At 40.3% G+C, this 20,351-nt stretch overlaps 1 protein-coding gene across 1 annotated transcript in view; it reads left to right on the forward strand.

The window, feature by feature from the left end:
• Positions 1–20,351, forward strand: part of LOC121510707 (gamma-aminobutyric acid receptor subunit pi) — a 152,992-nt gene that overhangs the window by 85,357 nt on the left and 47,284 nt on the right. The gene's annotated exons all lie outside the window — the stretch shown is intronic.

The raw sequence follows: 20,351 nt of genomic DNA on the forward strand, positions 1-20,351 counted from the left end.
CATCAGTGAGAGCGAGTGGGAGAGACAGACAGATGGAAGAGAGAATGAGCCAAGGATGGACTTGTGATGTGTTATGAAGCGCGACTTCGAGGAAAGTCATTACGTGGTAAGGTAATGCTCCTCCTGCTAGAGAACCCCCTGAAGGCCGGGAGCTTTTTGAAATTTTAGGTTTTGAAGCGCCTTATGGATTAGGATTGGTTTGAGAATGGCATCATTCCTGTATTATATTGCTGTTCATATATTTGTTTTGGATTCTTGGAGAGTATTTTATCAGTTGCACCGCGTTTCCCGTTTTGAAGTTCGTTCACACTTTTGATTGTATCTAAAGTTGAAGCGTTTCTCTTATTAGAGCTGTTTCGTTTAATTTGGAATAAGTCTGACTTTGCAGGCCGTTTGCCCTTCCTGGCCACCGGACATTATATGCCCATAGAGGGCATCACATTGAGCAACAATATAGATTAAAAAGAAGTACAATGGCATAGAGCTGCACATGATCAAGACATAAGGAAATGGTAGGGGTGCTCCATGTCTGTTAAATTAGATACCTTTCCCAATGCTTTTAGACCGATAGTAGTGTCATATGAAGAAAAAACTTCTGTCTCCACAAACTTCCACTCCCAGGAGCCATGTGGATGGGAGCGCAACAGCTTATTGGCTGGCAGATGTCCTTCTGAGAAGTCCTGGTACTGATCTGAGCTTACAGATCATCAAACAGGGACATGCCCTAACTTCTGTGCATGTAAATGAAGTCAGACATAATGACATTTAATTTACCAACATATTGGAACTGGTTAACATTCACCAGATGTGCAAGAAAACAAATGAAATGCTTAAATCATACAGGGCAATTATAGTGTAATAAGCTTGAATGTCTGACTTTAAATGCCAGATGAGAGCTGAATTATTTAATATGTTGGGTTAACATTCAAACATGCATGACCTTATTTGAATCATGATGACACATAATTGGTCTGACCCCTGGAGGAGAAATTGTACCAATTACGAGATTAAATGTGATTAAATGCTGCTTATTGTTAATATGATTGGCAGAGTCAGAAAGCTAACTGAGCCATATGTTAATTCCAGTCTATTTAACAGATTGCATTTATCCTCATCCCATTAAAATGCAAGTGCAGATTCCTGTTTTGAGGTATGCATAACTTTGTAAATGTGTACACTCTCCTGCAGGAATAATATTTAATCAGATTGCTAAAGTGTGGATACAGAACACGGGTGTTAACCTCGCTTGTTGAAGCTGGAGCATATCAAGGGCTGCAGGGATTTCTCAGAGTTTGGAGAGAGTTTGGGGAATGAAAATCAGTGTGGGAAAAGCTGGAAACGGGTGGGAGCTGCTGAGTGGGAGGAGAGCGGGAGAAAGAAGACGAGGGAGACGGGGGTCCACAGAGAGCATTACTCAGCCCTCTGCGGGGGTTATGTACAGCTGAATTAATCTGTTGTGAAATGTGCAAGTGCTGCCAGAACTGATGTGTTGTGTGCGTCGGAGATTGGGAATAAGAGTGGGGGGGATGTCGATGGCGGAAGGGGGTCTGTAGGGAGGCCATGTCATAAAACAGGATCTGAAAAGGCGAATTCCCCCTCAGGATTTGAGTCCTTCATTTCAAGCAGACCCTGTCGTCCCCGTAATGCTTCGTCTGAAGCAGTTTCTACGCCCACGCATCCAACACAAGACACATCAGCATCACCTGCAGGCTTTACCACATAGACTATACTGTTATATACAATTTATATACAGACATACAGTGGAGGGCAACAGCTGTAGCCCGAGTTCCTCAAAGCTGTACTATATCTGCTGGCCTGGTGCCCTCTTTAAAGAATGAGTTTTTCTACTCACAGTAACCTCTTAGTAGTATTCTGTTGTAAATCTCCTCCATAAATATGCAAATAAAGATGCTGTAATTCCATAACCAGCCATATACAGTGCCTATAAAAAGTATCTCTTGGAAGCTTTACCCTTTTATTGATTTTATAAGTCAGTCAGGGTCATTATAATTCAGCTATTTTTTTTTTTTATAAAAAAGGACAAAAAACCCTCTTTAATGTCAAACTGAAAACAGATTTCTACAAATTGATGTCAGTAAATAAATATGTAATGTAAAATAAGTGACTGCATAAATATTTATCCCCTTCAAGTCAGTATTTACTAGATATACCTTTGACTACAATCACATCACTGAGTCTGTGTGGATTGATCTCAATCAGGCTTGCACATCTGGACACTGCAATTTTACTCCATTCTTCTTTGCAAAACTGCTCAAACTGTCAGGTTGCACAGGGATTGGGTATGATCAGCCCTTTTCAACTCCAGCTGCAAATTCTTTTCTGGTTTGAGGTCTGGGCTTTCAGGGCAGGCTGTCGAGAAGCATCCCCACACCATGATGCTGCCACCACTGTGCTTCACAGTGGGGATGTTGTGTTTGTGCAGTGTTTGGTGCCTGCCAAACATAGCATCTCATGCTATCAAATAACTTTCTGTCACTTAACCATGGAGTCTCATGCCTTTTGCTGAACTCTAGTCCAGATTTAATGAGTTTTCTTCAACAGTGGCTTTCTCTTTGACACTCTCCCATAAGGGTTTGACCGGCGAAGAACCAGGGCAACAGTTGTATGCAGAATCTCTCCCATCTCAGCTGCTGTAGCTTCTAACTCCTTCAGAATAGTCATAGGGGTGTTTGTGGTCTCTCTCATTAGTCACCCTCTTGCACTGTCATTCAGTTTGTGAGGACAGCTTGATCTGGGCAGATTTACGCATGTGCAACTCGAGACACATTCACTGCACTCAGGTGATCCCCATTTCACTAACTGTGAGACTAGTAGCACCAATCTGTTGGGTTAGTGGAGTCACTTTAAAGGGGCTGAATATTTATGCAGTCACTTATTTTACATTACATATTTTTACTTAATTGACATTACTAGAAATCTGTTTTCACTTTGACAGAAGAGTTTTTCTGTGATTTTTTTTTTTTTTTTTTTGTCAAAAAAGCCAAATTATACTGACCATGTCTGAGGATCAATAAAAGGGTAAGGTCAGAGGGGGTTATAACTTTTTATTAGTGCAGTAATAGTTGCTATTTTGATGACAGATTCTTGAGGACCATGCCCAAACTAATCATTCAGCAGAAAAAAAAAAAACCTTCAAGTTGTTGACTTACATATATGAGAGTTCATCGCTGTTGCAAAAATAAGTTTCCTAATTAATGCACATCGAAAAGTTCCTCCAGTGATGAAGTGTTACATGATGAATGAGACCTCATAAATGGTGCCAGCAGGTGTCAAATGTTGACGTTTCTAGTCTTACTCTCTTTATACTGTTTATTGAGCTCGTTGTTTCTCTTCCTCTTCTTCAGTTTGTCAGTTTCTTTGTTATCCAGCTTTTATTGAATTATTTGCCATTTTAACCTCCTGTGCTCGTTGCTGGGAGTGTTTTTCTTCTCCTTGTCTTTCAGCAAATTAGATGGACTGACATTTAATGAACTGTAGCATTTGGCAATCCTTTTAAATATATTTTTCTTTAATTGACTTTGTATTTAACCTTCATTAAGGCAGGAATATTCCCACTGTGATACAAAAATCTCCTTATAAAGGAGTCCTGGCCAACATAGCAGCACAAGAGGTACACCTAAACAGCAGGCCATATAACAGAGACAGACTGCACCTACTGTTTGAATGATCCTCACTTCTGGTTTAAAAACCATCAAACTGTATGCACTTCTACTTCAACAGTGCTGCATTAGCGTTGAAGATGTGACAGCTTCATTTTTAAGGTATAAATTGTTGTGCTTGGCGTGACAATCACAAGGCCATGTTCAGTTAAGCATAAGCCTATTATCTCTTCTTTAATGTGATAATCCTGTCATATCTATTATATCTATCTGCTCTCAGAAAGTGCATGACAAAGTTATACAGCCTGATTTACTAAGAATGAATTGTAACCCTAATACCCCCCCCCCCCCCCCCCAAAAAAAAAGCACAATATGCTCTCATACTCAGCTCCATCTCCAGGTTTATCTCACAAAACATGTAGTGCTGATGATGTTCAGGTACAAAAACTTCCATAAAGTTATCCTGCTTTGTGCAATTAGCTCTTTTTATGTTTGAATGCAGAAAGAGTTCTATACAGAGCTGAGCTCTGCATAAAATGAATCATTTTCACATAAAGACGATGAACTATGTGGGGAGAGGGCAGCATCACAAGTCCAAGCTAAAATTTTACTAACAATAAAGTGTATTGAATCATATCCTATCGTATCATATACTATCCTTTGTCCTATATCCTATTTTTTCATATTATATCCTATCCTACCATTTATGCTATTCTGTCATTGTTTCTGTGCCAGACTCAAAAAATGTGTTACAACTTTGATTATTTACACTCTAGGAAAACCCTGGGCATCAAAAGCATCACTATCGTCATAGCAAAGCATACAGTGCCAGACTGTCTCCACACATGTGGATGAAGTGCTAAGATGGCAACAGCCCTGAACTGATTTAATCCCTGGGCCTACTGATAATAGTTATCTTACAGTCATATATACGTACTTACTTTATTTACAAATCACTAACTAGTTGGAATTGCTTTCCAAATCACTAGAAAGTTAGTGTGTGGCATCCTTTAATAATACTGTGACATGCACTCTAACTGTGTGACTTGAAGCAACAGTTTGTCTTGCTGCCATGGTGTTTTTGCATAGAATAGGACCCATTTTTCCCAAGTGACTTCATAATGGGTCATTCAAATAAGGTACAGAAAGAGCGCAGAGACACATTTGCTCTGCAGAGCTGTTAGTCGTATGCTCTCCATGTGTATTACAAATCACACTGTCTTTTCAGCTCATTTTTCAAGCCAAGCAATGCTCTGGCTAGATGTGCCCTCTCTCTGCAAGCATGCATATAGAAGCATATTCATACAGCTCAATTTAATGGTTATAATCTTGATATCAAGTCCACTTATCCAGTGGTCTCCTTGGGCTAAAAGTGAAGCATCTGGCTGAAAATGTATCTGACACTTTTCATGTTTCTTAATGTGCATCAACGGTAGTAGCATATGATGAAATCCCCCCTGTGAGACATTTCAGATTTATTTCTCTCTGTCTTTTAACTCATTTGGAATTCATTTATTCACAGTGATGAGCTCAGTCAGCAGACATGTAGCTCCAATGGTCTATAATTTACAGACTCTAGTCCAGTGCAACTATTGTTAATGATTCCATCAACAACTGATACAAGCCTGCTAACAGACCTCCTTGGCAGATCAGTATGATTGGATTAGTCTGTTTGTGTCTGGGTGCACCATGACTGCAGCCTTTACATGACCCATGTTACATGAAGAGGCCTCAAGAAGGAGCACAAGAGAGCTAAGGCCGTTTACAACTACCTAATATGTGGGAACTACACCAAACATGACGTCTTATGAGAAGGCTGCTGTAGTGTTAATTCTGAGATCAGAGCTAACAACATTAACACAAAGACTGTAAAAAGAAAAAGGAGCAAAGCCTGTGTGACCTCAGCCATTTGATCAAAATAGGCGGCTTCCATATTGAAATCTCTAGCTGCCTTTCCATTGTCCTTAGAAATGCACAATATCTAAATAGTGCAATAAAAAACTGGTAATGGAAACAAAACCTCTTAGATATGAAAAGTTTCATGCTCTAATGAGGAGGTTTTTCAGACGTTTTGATAAAGAAATACTGTATATTGCAAAAGTGCAGTGGAAACACTTTTTCTGAGAATGTGAGAGGAAAAACACCCACGTAAGAGTCACTAAACTTTCCGTAACAGTGAGCGTCTGCATCAAACTGACAGAAAAATCTGTTTTGCTGTGGACTGGCCCACCTGGGGGAGCTGTGATGCTTTATCAGGATGTTTAACATGTGTTGGTTGGGGGTAATATTGTGGTGGGGAATCTTGTTCTTGGAGGGAATTTTGTCCTTATTTTTGTGCAGCTGGATGAGTAAAAATTGTTGGTCTTATAAGCAGCCAATTGAGACCGAGTATTTTAATTATTTCAGGTGTTTTTTATGCATAATTTTGCCAAGCCACCAGTTTTGTGATTGCTGTAATATTTTGGAAAATTATCTTCATCATGCTGCAGTGAAGCATCGGACACTAACTCTTCAAGCTGGGATAGAGATGAAAAGACAGATGAGAGACGAGGAGAGGAATAATGAAGGGACGAGATACAAACAGGAGAATAAGCAAACCTCAGCGCTCATTATAGAGAGGAGGCGAAGATGGTGATCGTGACACAGAGAGACACACTGATCATTGCCTCCTGCTAGCTCTTCCTCCCTGCTCAGGTCAGGGAGTTAAGGAGGAGTGACTTGGGACCAGCCAATTAGCACATTAGAAGGTGTTGTTTACATCCGAAGTGACTGTGTAGATAATGCAGAGGCTGAAAGTGCCGTGATAGATCAAGCTCTGAGATGCCATAAACTCTGGTTGCTCATGTCGACATCCAACTGGTGAGCATTTAGTCAGGGTGGTGTTCAGATTGTTACTTCAGATTGTCAGCATGGGAAATACTCTGGTTTCCATTTGGAGTACATTTGAAGTCAGTAGTAAAGTGACAAATTGTGTTTCAGCAGGCTTTGACGAATGCCAGAGAAAATGTGAATAAAGATAGCAAAAAACAAGGCAGAACAGAATCAGAGCTAATGACATACATTCCCCCATCAAGCTGTTATCTAAGAATGATTTGTTTGACTCTATAAACAGATACCTGGATAAAAGTGATGCTAACAATCCAATTACTCACAAGTTAGGGTAAAACTGAGTGTGAGATTGACAGGCAGACTGGTGCAGCATTAGCAGTACTGTGGGCATTTTGCTGGACTTTTGTGGTGAAGAGGGAGCTGAGCTGAAAAGCAAGGCTTTCGATCTACTGGTCAATCTACCTCCCATCATCTTTGGTCATGAACTCCGGGCGATGACTTAAAGATCATGGATACAAGCGGCCAAAGTGAACTTTCTCTGGAGGGTAGGTAGAGGATAGGGTGAGGATTTCAGACATCCAGAGAGAACTAAGAGTAGAGCTGAGGGTCCTTCTCATTGAAAGAAGCCAGTTGAGGTGGTTTGAACATCTGATTAGATTCTTTCTTGTCGCCTAACTTTGCAGGTCTTCAGGGCCCATCCTGCTGGAAGGAGATCTCAGGGAAGACCCAGAATGCGCTGGAGGGATCATATATCCCGTCTAGTCAGGGAACCCCTTGGGGTGCCCAGAAGGATTTAAAAAGTGTTGCTGGGGAGAGGGGATGTCTGGGTTGACCTGCTCAGCCTGCTACCACTGCAACCCAGCCCTGGATAGGCAGAAGAAAATGGATGGATGGCAAATCAGGTTGATGCTGTGATGTTAAAGCCAATCGACATCAGAAGTCATTGATCTGACCTCTGTTCAAACCGTTTTCTAGTTGTTTCCATCTCCTCTTAAAGACAGACCTAAGTGAGATTGAGTAGGCTCATGTGGCTTCCCTCACCACTATTGATGAACAGGCACGACTTCAAATAAAGGACCCAGAATCACTGTGCTGTTGCTGCAGATGTTCAGCTGAATCATGGAGAACATCATTTCCCAAAGGTGTTGACTGTCTATCAGTTGTTGATAGTCTATGGCTGACTGCAACTTTATCTGGGTTGCCTGTTGAAATGCAGAACAGGGTAGAAGTAACACAAGAGATCGACTGTTTCCTATATCCATTGCGTGGATGTATTTCAAATTCATCCGAAAAAGCTCCCATAAAAAGCATTTGGGAAGGGCGAGGCCTTTCAAAAAATTCTCGAAAGGTGAAGGGAGGAATGTTCTGCCGGTCACACCAGAGTGACAAGATGAAATGACAAAGTAAGGTTCTACTGATGCCCTTCTCCCGAGCTGACTGCTGCCGTAGCTGTGAATGTTGGAGCAGTCGTTACGCCAAGATCAGTCGGGAGAAAAGCTTTCAGTGACTCTTTCAAAGAAAAATGTGGTCCAGTTTCCATTAAAGTACTGCTTTCCTACAGCTGCATCAAAGCTAATAGCTATTACAGCAGCAGCCATTGGACACACTGGCAAACCCCACCCATAACGATCGCAAACCCATGCCGAAGCAGACCAGGAGAAGAGGGAACACATCTTTTCCACCATGAAAAGCTTCAGTGTGGCTCCTTGCTCTTATGTAAGTAAAGAAATTTTGTCCAGCTCTGATTAAACTGCCACTATAGCTACATCCAAGCTAATCACCGCATTGGAGGCTGCTATTGCAATCAGCTTTACAACTGAACTCTGCCCATAGCTATTCTCCTCAAATGATGCTGATTGGTCTGAGCACCATGCTGTTAGGCACAAACAGTGTTGATTGGAGCTTTTCAAGACGGATCTGACCTGAAGCCAGAGATGGAGTCTGGCAAATTCATCTGCTTTGCTAGGTTAATATAGTTGACCAAGATTGTAAATAAACTCTCTTAAAACGCAGTCAGTAAACATGAACTTGTGTCTTCTACATGACTAAATATCCTCATCAAACATGTCACATCACACAGTATGTCATGCTGGTTGTCCGCACTACAACTGCTAAAAACTGAATTTTCTACCCTGTAATTATTAGGCTCACTTCTAAATAGCATGATATCAAGCACTTTTGTTTTGAATATGGACAAACACAAGTGTGACCTTTGTATTAACAAGCTTTTCACAGCTGTGAGCCAAATAATTTTGCCTGAATCTAGTCAGAGGATAACATTTCAAACAAGGTTTGGGATATTTTTAACACACAACCACCTCTACTTCATACAGCAAGCTAACAAGCTCTTTTAGGTAAGGAAAGTGAAAACAAATTAAGTGAGAAAATCCAATATTTCTTTCCTTTGCCACGTCCGTATCAACACAGGCAACAGAGAGGAAAATATTAATGGGCTGACAGGGCAAAACCATTGCTGTTAGGATTCTACCATAGGAATCAGTGTTAACAAGGGATGTTGGCAACAATGCTCACTCCTGTCTTGTGTGATTAGGACATGCTGTCTAAATAGTAGTTTCAAAGTAAAGCCAACGATACAATGACTTAAAACAGAGAGGATGGTGTCAATCCCACCTCCTCGGAGGGCCTCAATTACCTGCTTTAAGCACGATAAATGTGCACATCTGCATAGCACTAGTTCACACACCAGCCTTCATATAAAAAGAGGCCAGTTTTCCTGCACAGTTTGATACATTGACAGAGGCTAAGAGATGGAAATATACAGTGATAGTGATGAATGAAGCCAAGTAGAGAAATTTGAAGTTTTCTGCAGGTCCAATGCAAAGCTGCCTATTTTGTAGTTAGATGGGAGAGTCATGCATATGCAAACAGCTTGAAAACAAGTCACTCTTGTAAGGAAACTTTCAGATGCTGGCCAGTAACCCCCGTGTCGATACACCTTTTTCTAAACAAAGTTAGTTCTGTTCAAGCTTGATGAGCTCTTCCTGGTGTGCAAACACTCAGAAGTAAAGTCCAACCTGGTCAGGCTGTCAGTCCATCACAGGGCTAACACTCATAGACAGAAGAAAACAATCAGACCTACAGGCAGGCCAAGTTTAACCTGCATGTGTTAACACTGCGGGTGGAAACCCAGCAGGGGCTTCAGCATGCTGAGGTGTGAGGTGATATCCAGCTGTAGCGTGATGTTTCACCTTATTAAAACAGTTTTGGTTAAGGTGACGCAATCAGATATTTGTGACAGACATTGCTAGCTCTTTCTGGCCCATGGTAATGTTTACATTCGAATCGGTATGTTTTTTTATAAGTGTGCTGCTGTATCTTGATATTGCAGGGGCCATCTTAAGTTCAGTTGTGGGCATTCAGTGTGTCATCCTGTTATCCTTGATTGGCAGCCGGGTGGGCAGGTGTGTCGGGTCTGTCAGAGAGCATTCTGGGAAATCGTGCAATGTGCTTCCATCTGGGGAGAGAAGGGCCCCACACTACATAAATATGAGTGATGTTTGTTGGCATGTATGCAGAAAGTGTGAGTTCATGTGTGCCAGCGGTGCACTTCTCAGACAGTTCAAGTCTCCCTCATCACGCCGCCATGCACATAATAACTAAACTGTTAACATTAGTATCCTGTGTGATTCTGGGAGGATTGTGAGGATCTATCTTTATCTTTTCTTCTCTGTCAGGGCTCAGTGGATAGCGACTGTTTGGCAGGTTGGTGAACGTCTGCAGGTGAAAGCTTAGACAGCCCAAGTTAGAGAGTCTGGGGATTTACACAGACGGATTGAGTCAAAGATGCAACGTTTCATTGTCAGACTGCAAAACACTGACAGTGAACATCAAAGATGAATAGTTCTGCATGCTACGAAATAAGCACTGTGATTTTAGCACAGGTAGCTGTATGGTTTTTATTTCTTCTTTTTATTATTCAAAGTCCTCTCTAAAGCCTGTTTTACCTCTAGAGCTGTCTCTGACTTAGAATTTAGAGGGCTGAATTCAATTTTGCCTTTGATGGGAATATTGGACTAATTATTTCCTACTTTTTGGTGCTTTATGACACAAACCCTCTTTAATAAAAAAAAAAAAAAAGTCTCATATTTTATCTAAAGAGTTCCCATTTATCAGCATTGTCCCTACTCTTAGGCAGACATCAAAACTTTCCAGGTTAGTTTTTGCAGTTATTCAAGCATTTTTTCTCTTTATTTTCAGGCTCTGATTTAACCAGCTAAATCTTGTTGTTTTTTTTAAATTAGTGATTTAAAAAGCTGGGAACAGCTCAGGTAAATGACCTGCAAAAAATAAACTGTAACGGTGTCTAAGGGTGTTACCTGCATTGTCAAAAGGGCCTTTGTCCACAACTACCATTGGTTTTGTCCTGACGAACACCACACACTGAAAAAAGTAAAACATTGGGTGAACTTAAAAAAGTGAAGTAATCAATCACACGAAACATTTTGAATTGAATCAATACATTTTTTTTTAATTGGGTAAATGTTTTAAGTTCATAGAAACTATGTTTAAAGGTTTAGCAAACCTAATAATTTTAGATTGTCCCTGACAATCTTAGGCTTGCTAATTAGGCCCTGACAGGGAAGTGAACCAGTGACCTTCTTGCTGTGAAGCAACAGCGCTAACCCCTGTGCCGCTGTGTCTCACACAAGCCTTAAATTCAACTCAACACATTTTCCCTGAAAACTCTTGCTACTTTGGCCCAATGGGAGAGCAGAGATGTAGTAAAGGGGACATATTTTGCCCTTTAAGACAAGTTTATATTGGTCTCAGAGGTCCCCAAAACATGCCTGTGAAGTTTATTGCTGAAAAACAGTAGTACAGGATTCTTGCAGGAATTGGATGTCACACACCTGTTTCAGGCACTTCCATCCAAAGTTTAGGATCTGACTGGGATTTGAACCATTATCCCTTTAGTCTAAAGTCAGCAGGGTAACCCACTGAGCTATCCAGCATCTCTGCTAGTAGCTGAGAGGAGGATCAAGAGATTTCTGCCAGTTTAAATTAGAAAATATAGGTTCAACAATTAAGATAATTTAAAAGATTTAGATCTAATGAGCAAATCAATAATTTTAGGCTGTTATAAAACAAAAAATTACATCAATCCAACAACAGCATTGTTTTATTTTTTCAGTGCAGGCTCTTATCCTCTGGGTATGTTTCTGAAATGCAGTGCAACCCAAAGCAACTGGAACGTGATATCACAAGTCCTGCGGTAGTGTGTTACTTTGCCGGTCCAAGGTTGATTTGTCACTCATTTGCTTCCTTTTTTGACAAAATATTCATTTAGTGATGGTACACAAAAGTGGCAGCAATACCTGAATACCTGTTCACTTTGATGGAAATGCTGGAAGTGGATGAAAATAATGGACCTGTGCTGAGCATGATGGATTGGTGCTTCCAGCAACAGATCGAAGAAACAGTATTAGCATTTACTGACTGAAGATCTTATGAAATATTTTATCTTTCATCAGCTACACAGCATTATTTTTTGTTAATGCCATTAGCTCCTAATTTGGGGTCAGGGGCCTATAAGAGTGTTTACAACAGGGATTCTCAAACTTTTCAGGGCTAGGGACCCCTTACAGGGCAGAAAATTTTGAAGGACCCCAACATAAGTCTCACGCTGATTACACATATTTTAACTGCCATTTTTACTCTTAGATGCTGTATTCCTCACCCTTTCGTCTGAAAAATCTTTTGTTTTTCCTTAAACTCTGCATGCTTTCTTACGAGATGACACTTTAGCTCGGCGGGCTTCATGGCTTCACATGAAGACTCACAACACATTTTGGTCTTCATTGATGTTCTTAATAAAACCAAACTCCAGATAGTTGTCATCATATTTTCTCAGTTTAGGGCCTAGCATCACTTGATGAAGTGGATGAGCTTAAATATTTATCCATTGTTGCTAGCTGGACCTGCACACCGCCCTTGCCAGAAAGTGACACACAGTGACACAGAGTCCCACATAGCAATCTTTTGAGGTGGAGGATTTTTCCCTTCCAGAGTCCCCTGAAGCAGGCTGTGGAATGGTGGTGGTCCCGAGCACTACCTGTTTGGGCCGTTAGCTCCAGCTTCGGCGTTACTAAAGCCAGAGCTGTCGGAGTCGAAGCAGTGCAGGTGCAGGAGAGGATGGGAGTGGTCTCTACATGGTAAAGTCAGTTAGAGGTGGTAATGTTCTACCTTTTATAAAGAGTTTGTGACGTAGAAACCTACCAATAGTAGGTTTCTATGTCACATAAGCACTACCTTCTCAGAAAAGATTTTTCAAAACAGATGTCCATTTGAGCTTATCAAAAGTCGTAAAGTGCAGATTTTTATCAGTTTGGTGCAAATGTCAGAAATACAGCAGCATTGATGTGTTTTATCTTAATTCAGTCAGATACTTCAGTCTATTCAATTTCTAATCACATTACCTGCCAATACACTTAATATCCCTTTCTGAGTGTGTGGTTAATGTTGGCTGATAATGCCCCCACAGTGCTGTCTTCACTCCTTTCTTCAGCGAAAACAAAGCTACACATGTGGGTCTGGTGTATCTGTGCTACAACCGGTCAGAGCTACTGTAGCATAGCTGGCTAACCATGGTGCACCAGGTTTCACTTTGGTTTCGCTGCACCAAAAAATAAGCTCTCACTTGTTTATTTCTTTTAGCATAAAAAGCACATGGTTTAGTAGAGCATTTAGGATCTATTATTCCTAAACACTTTAATACACTTTCCAATTTCATGTGCTGGTGTACTTGTTTTTTCAAGAACTTTAAATTTTTATTTCACAAGGTCTAAGATGATGTCATCATCCCTGTAAACTTGTTGAAAAGTAATAATGTGAGTGCTCAGACTACTTTATGTTCTAAAAAATTATGGAACAGAGCAATTCAGGTAATCTGTTAGTTTGTAAAAAAAAAAAAAAAAAAACTTTTACAATGGAAATTACATCCATGACACTGCAGCATAGTTTCCGTTTTTTGCCTACTTGTGGATTTGTAGCTACATACGAAAGTCGAACATACAGCTTTGTCAGTGCGCATGCAGAGTAGTTACGTAAGAAAGGTAAATATATAGCACTGTGCATGAGTAGGCGTTTGATTCACCCAGGGAGATGACAGAGGATAGGGTTTAGTTTCTGGAAATATTCCCATCATGTCTAGTTTTTATAAAGAAAGGAGCTAAAAACAACAGCAAGTTCAATGCCAGTTCAAAAATGCTCATTTGATTTTATTAATTTAAAAATATGTGTCTACTAATCTTTGCCCAGTTAGTCATCATATTATTAAAATAATAAAGAGTTAAAGATAAAGGACTGTAGACTAGACTGTGCTAAGATGGAAAGATCTAAAAACAAAGTAGACAACAAGGAGCTCCAATCTCAGGCTTTTAACAGCAATCAGGTGATGTTGTGAGCCAGCATGCTCTTCGTCAGACTTGTCACAAGTCTGCACAGTGTATACTGTAAGTTTATGGTTAAGTAAGCATTTCAAATATGGTGAATAATGTTGTTGGGTTTTCTTTATACAAGAATAGATGACTCCAAGGAGACTGTCCATGTTTATGTACAGTGTGTAGTGGGGAATCATCCCGCAGACCCTCCTGACATGAGAACGCAAGATAAACACTGGTTTTGAACAACTTTGCTGGATTTAAGCAGCAGGTTTTCATGTTAAAGCTTGGTGGAAACTTCTGCATATTTTCCAGCTCACTAGAAACTTCTGACTGATGAACACTGACTGGGCTTAAAAAAACAAAAGTGCAGCAATGTTAAGAATGAATGGTTTACATGGGGCAGCCTTTTTATTCCCATGTTTTATCCCATCGCTTCTTTTAAAATGTTCCACGTTGTCTTCATTTGTGTCACTGCAGAGAGCTATTTTTAAAACCGGCACACTCACAAACCCACTTATACAGTTTCACAGATGAAAAAGCATTTGTGAATGTAATGAGGGTCACACAGGGCGACCCACATTGATAATGCAGCATGCCAGAGGCAGAGTGCTGTCACTGCCGTCACTAACATGGCTTCCCCATCCAACACTGCTGCCTGCTAGAACAACAGGCCAGCAGCCATGTGACAGAGACTTCATGCAGCATAGCAACAATGTGCTGGGAGCCAGTTCCCCCGGCGTCTAAGCTGATTTGACACAGTCAGGTGAAACAGACTTTTCCTTGACTTTTCTGTTTTTAAGTAGCTGTCTCTCTGGTCCAGAAGTTTGTCTTGGACTGTGGGATGGATCCTGTATTTTGACTTCTCAAATCGGACAAACAAAAGGGACCAGTGACGCTTCTATTCCTTGATTTCTGTTGATTTTAAATGAAAGTTCATTAGCCTTTATGGCTTTGATTTTACTGTTTAACCAAAAAGGAGGCAGGAAACTTAACAGACAAAAAAACAATGCTAAGAGGGTAAATTTGGCACGAAGCACAATTGCATGAATTTTCTTTAACAGCCAATCAATGGCCGAACAAGATACTGTTGCTTTTCTGCAAAATATACAGTCTAAAAATGTCCGATTAGCCTTGGACATGTCATTTAGTCCAGTTAAGCCATCATTTCTTCTCTCTGTATTTCCAGTGTCAGGGATTTGGGCCCTTTACTTGTTCATTCATTAGCTCAAGGTGGATAAAACTGTGCTGACATATGACCTATTAAAACCTCTACTCAAGTGAACTTAGCCTTAAATGATGTAGCACCTTTCATGCGTGAAAACATTCAGCTCAAAGTGCTTCACAGCAGAACAGGGGCAGGAAATAATGCGAGCAGCAGAGCCCAACAGCACGGTTCAGAAAGTAAAATTCCTGTTCATTTTCTCCTTAGTGGATTTGATTGATAGCTATGAAGTCAGAAATATGCAAGTTAGACTTTCCACTTGCTACCTGAGTGTGAAACAATGTAAGGTTCAGTGGAAGACAAAATTCTGCAAGACATTAACCCTTTTTAAGCATTTCACCTTTATTTGATTGGACAGCTGAAGAGAGACATGAAACATGAGGAGAGAGAATGGAGGGGGCATGCACCAAACAAATGCTGTGACCAGGAATTGATCCTGAGACCAGTGGGTTGAGGACTAGACCCTCTGCTTATGGGCGCATACTATTCTCACTGAGTAGTCTCTAATATTAACCTCTTTTAAAGAAAAAGATGGTTTTATATGTGATCCCAGCTAAAAATACTACAATACCCACATTCCAAGAGTACCTTAACAAAATCTTTTATTGGTGGGTTCTCAGAAAACCATGGAAATGTCTGCTGATGATGACATGTGGCCATATTAGGAAGCTATAGATGGAAACTATGATATACCACAAAATTGTAATTTAATATGTAAACATAACAATAAAGATATTTGTAGAAAAAAGACTAGCACTGTTGTAGAAAACAAGAAGTGACACCATTTATCAAAAAAAAAAAAACTCTTGAAAAATAAATCCTCTTTTTCTTTTCCTCTTGAAGCTAGCCTTTGGGTTTTCCCATTGACGCTGTTGATGCCTTTGAATCGCTTGCGGCAGCATTTTCAGAGAGCCTGGAATTCGTGTGCCTTTTGGGGACTTTAATGATTAAATTTACACCAGTAAACCTGATATTGAAAGTCTTTTTGTCCATTTTAATCCAATTCTGATCATTTATTACTGTTAGCTTGAATGCCAAATGTCATATTGTTTACCCTTTGTGAGGGTCTGTCAGCCAATGGCAGGCTGTTGCGTAATCACATCCTGCTGCTCCAATAGAACATAATGGAGAGAGAGAGCCTGTGATGCAGCTCCCTGTATTATTACAATTAATCAGCAGGAAAACAGCTTTAAGCCCGATTCAGACTGGGAGCATGACACGAGCGTCTCAACCGCGACACGCCTGGATTTTCAGTTTGATTGCACGTTAACAAATCAGGGCTTTCAGACCGTCTGCATGTGCACCGCGTCTCACTCGTCTGACATGTGCGGCCAAAGCGCGGAGAGTTTAGAGATTCAAATTCTCGCCTATTTTTCCCACACACCACATGCGGCTATGGACCATATTAGACAGGAAAATGATAAATGAAGAGCCACATTTACATTGTTGTAGCACATATGCACATAGAATATGTTTACAATGCATTTCTTGTTAACCCTGAGGAAGGCCACAAGTGTAAATGCACCTGTTTGATAAAGTTGTTCTCTAACGATCTACTATTAGTGAAACTTTCTGTCTCCACACTGTTAGAATATGTCACAGGAAAGTCAAACGCAGGATGAGTCATGGACGAAATTTCGATTTCAGAGGTGGGGGGGCACAACTGGTTTGAGTACGGGGGGTATGGTCAATAGACCTCATTTACATAAAATTATACCTAATTTTTGAGTAAAAATACACTATAATAAGCTATAAAAATAAGATTATCATCACCCTAACATTTGTCACAATGCTCAATCTCATGACTAACATATCTTTATTCTTTCAAGTTCACCTGTGAGCCTCCAGCCTCTCCCCCTCTACCTCCTCCTGTATCTTCTTCTGGATTTCTATTATCTGTCACCTGACAAAAATATATTGATGGATGACATATGAACAGTGGGACAATTTGAGATGCAACAATCATTGATTTTGATGATGTAGTCTGAAAAAAAAAACTCAGTTTCTCAATTATTATGTCTAATTTATTCACAAACAATATGGATGTATAAAATCACATTTATAATCCAAGGTTTTGTTTTATTTTTTCCCACAGACTTTGATTGTTAGTGTTTTTAAACAGTGGCTGCCTTTTGAAACACAAATAATACATGAAAAAAAAAAAATCAAGAAGTGTATCTCTTTGGCTTTAAATATACACTTTTTAAAATCTCTGTGTTGTTGAGGCTCTACAGTAATAATAATAATAATAATAATAATAATAATAGTATTTTATTTGTCAGCTCTTTCAATGAAACTCAAAGACACTTTACAAGAATGAAACAATTACATAATATGAACATATAAATTGCAATACATAAGTTTATCATAAAGTTAAATAATAGAATATCAAAAAAAATACAAGTAATACTATTACTACTACTACTACTAATAATAATAATAATAATAGGAGGGGAGAGAGTCTGAGTTTCTGATGGATGAGGGGAAGGAGTTTGTGGTGTAATGTGTTCCTCTGAGTAACTTACACTTTGACTTCTAAAGAAGTCTCTTATATCCAGTTTTCTTTTTTTAGACATCTTGCCACCTGGCTGTGCCTAATTACCAAACACACATACACACGCATGCACGCACACACACACACATTCAATGTTAATGTAAATGAAACCTCTGATGTTAAAATCCGTCTAGCTGATGTGACCCAGGCAGAACAAATGCCCAACATGTTAACAACTTACAGTGGCAGATGGACGTGGACTCATGGCCAACTAGCTAAACACCGGTGTGCTCATGTGCTATAGTCCAGATGGAGTGACAGCGGGGACGGCCAATCATACGTTAGCAAGACACGGCAGAGCCAATCGATGAGCTTGTGGGCCAGTGGGCGGTCTAAAGGGAAACAGGCTTCAGCTTGAGCAGCCGTTTTCCGCTTGGTCCTAGTGCTCAACCTGTCTCCATTTAATATAGCGTAACATTGTTTCTGGATGGTAAGAACTGCAGGGGACCAAAACTGCCTTTTTAAAAAGTGCAGGGGACATGCCCCCCCCCCCAAAAAAAAATTACGTCCTAGGGATGAGTGCACTTCTGGTTTGTGCTTTTCAAATAAAAAAGCCTGGTTTAGCATTTCTTCTGTTGAGAAACTCCTTTTCACTTGTAACAGAATGCTTTTGTTTTGAATAGCTCCTGACATACTTCCTCTATACACTAAATCAAGTAGCTTGTAGCGGGTTATTCAGGTAAAACTTGTGAAGAAGGACAGGGCTTTGAAAGCAGGGAGATTCGGCTGACATGCAGCAAATTCAAGCCGTGTGTGAAAGGCAGGAGCTGGAGCTGACATGCGTGGCACACGCAAGCAGGAAAACACGCTCCCAGTCTGAAACAGGCTTTAGGGTCACAGAGATGCTGTATATTCTGTTTGTTGAGCCATGTTCTGAGTCAAATATAGGTCTAAAATAATTTGCCAGTCTGGACAGTCGGTCCAGGAAGTTCACACTGGTATTGGATTGGTAGAGTTTAATGGCTTATTTGTTGTCCCCATGCATTATTATTATTATTATTATTATTATTATTATTATTATTATTATTATTACCTCCGCCAAGGAGGTTATGTGATCGGGTGGGTTTGTTCCTTTGTTCATTTGTTCGTTAGTTTGTTTGTTAGTTTGTTATCAACATAACTCAAAAAGTTGTGGATAGATTTTGATGAAATTTTCAGGAAATGGCATAAGGAAGAACTGATTAGATTTTGGGACTGATCCAGATCACCGTCTGGATTTAGGAATTTTTTAAAGGATTTTGTACTGTTGGGAGATAGGGCTAATGATGGAGGTCTGCGCTGTTACCACTTTACACCAGGAGATGGCGGACATGAGTAACTTAAATCCCAGCAGCATTTGTGGGTGTGTTTCTATTCAAAGTTTTGGAGTTTATAGAGTTTGAAAGACTCAAGCCCGGTCGAGGAGACGAGTCGGAGCGTAACAGAGAGACAGACAGCGAATTGTAGCGAGAATACTCACAATGCTGGGAGGACTAGAGGAATATTCACCCTCTGCCATGACTTCTAGTCATCCAGTGAGACCATGGGTGAGACTGTCAGTGCATCTGTTGGCACCAGCAGGCAACGCTTCCACCATGAAAGTCCACCCATAGCAAAGCCAATGCTATGCCTCACTGTGTTTCCACCACACCGGGGAGGGAGTAATCGGCGAGGCACATGGTGGGGGGCACATGGGGATGGATCCAGGAATGTTTTAAAGGATTCTTCACTATTGGGAGAAAGGGCTAATGGCGGAGGTCTGCACTCTCCGAGTGCTTTTCTAGTTGTTCTAGTTTCTAGTCAGAACACACATTTCAGTCAGGCATTGCAATGGGCATCCCAGATAATTGCAGTCAGCCATATACAAACTTTCTACTTCTATTGAGGTCTATGACTCAGATGTTCAAGTGCATTGTGTAGCAGCAAGAAATGTGATTGGCTTGTGGTGTTGATGTGTAGGCCAGGCTTAGTAATAGGTCAATAGCTTAGCTGTAAGCCACTTCATAACTGTAATGTCAGACAATAAATTAAAGGTTTACTAAAGGAAGGTGAAAAATGGTGCCCAGTGGATTTTGGGTGGAGTCTTTAGAGCTGGACAGTCCTTCATGCTCCTATTTGACCTAATCACCCTTCAAATGCTGCTCCTTTAAATGCAGTAACAATTTACTAGTAGATCTAAAGGTAAACACTTCCACTGTTAATGAAAGTACTCAGACACTCAGCATGAGGCAGAGTAATACAAAATGGGAAAAGTCTGATCATTTTATCCTGTATCAATTTTTATGGCATGTTTCTTGTCCAATCAGATTGCTCAGCCAGAACAAGTTGCGTAAAAACAACAATCTCATTTTGGCAGAGCATAAAGTTCCCAAAAATAGAAATCAGCTGCTTTATGAATATGGTGCAGGAATCTATTTTTTTCTGACTTCAGGTTTGTTCCATATTATGATTGCATCGCTGCACAACAAAGACAGCTATAATGGCTTACATGTAGCATTACATCTTCAATAAATAATAACCCTTTTCTTCATTTATCATATGCAAACAAGGTCATCATGAAGGAGAAACCCTCAGGGTCGCCCTCAGCAGGAACGATACAGGATTCTCTGATTTGAGGAGATTTTATGTTATTTTTAACACTGGACAGAAACAGGATTTTTATTTTCCATCAATGTAACGACTAAAGCAGCAAACAAACACAGCGATATAAGACGGAATCTGACAATTATCACCAAACCAATCCC

The sequence above is a fragment of the Cheilinus undulatus genome, linkage group 6, assembly GCF_018320785.1.
Source record: "Cheilinus undulatus linkage group 6, ASM1832078v1, whole genome shotgun sequence".
Classification (NCBI taxonomy): domain Eukaryota; kingdom Metazoa; phylum Chordata; class Actinopteri; order Labriformes; family Labridae; genus Cheilinus; species Cheilinus undulatus.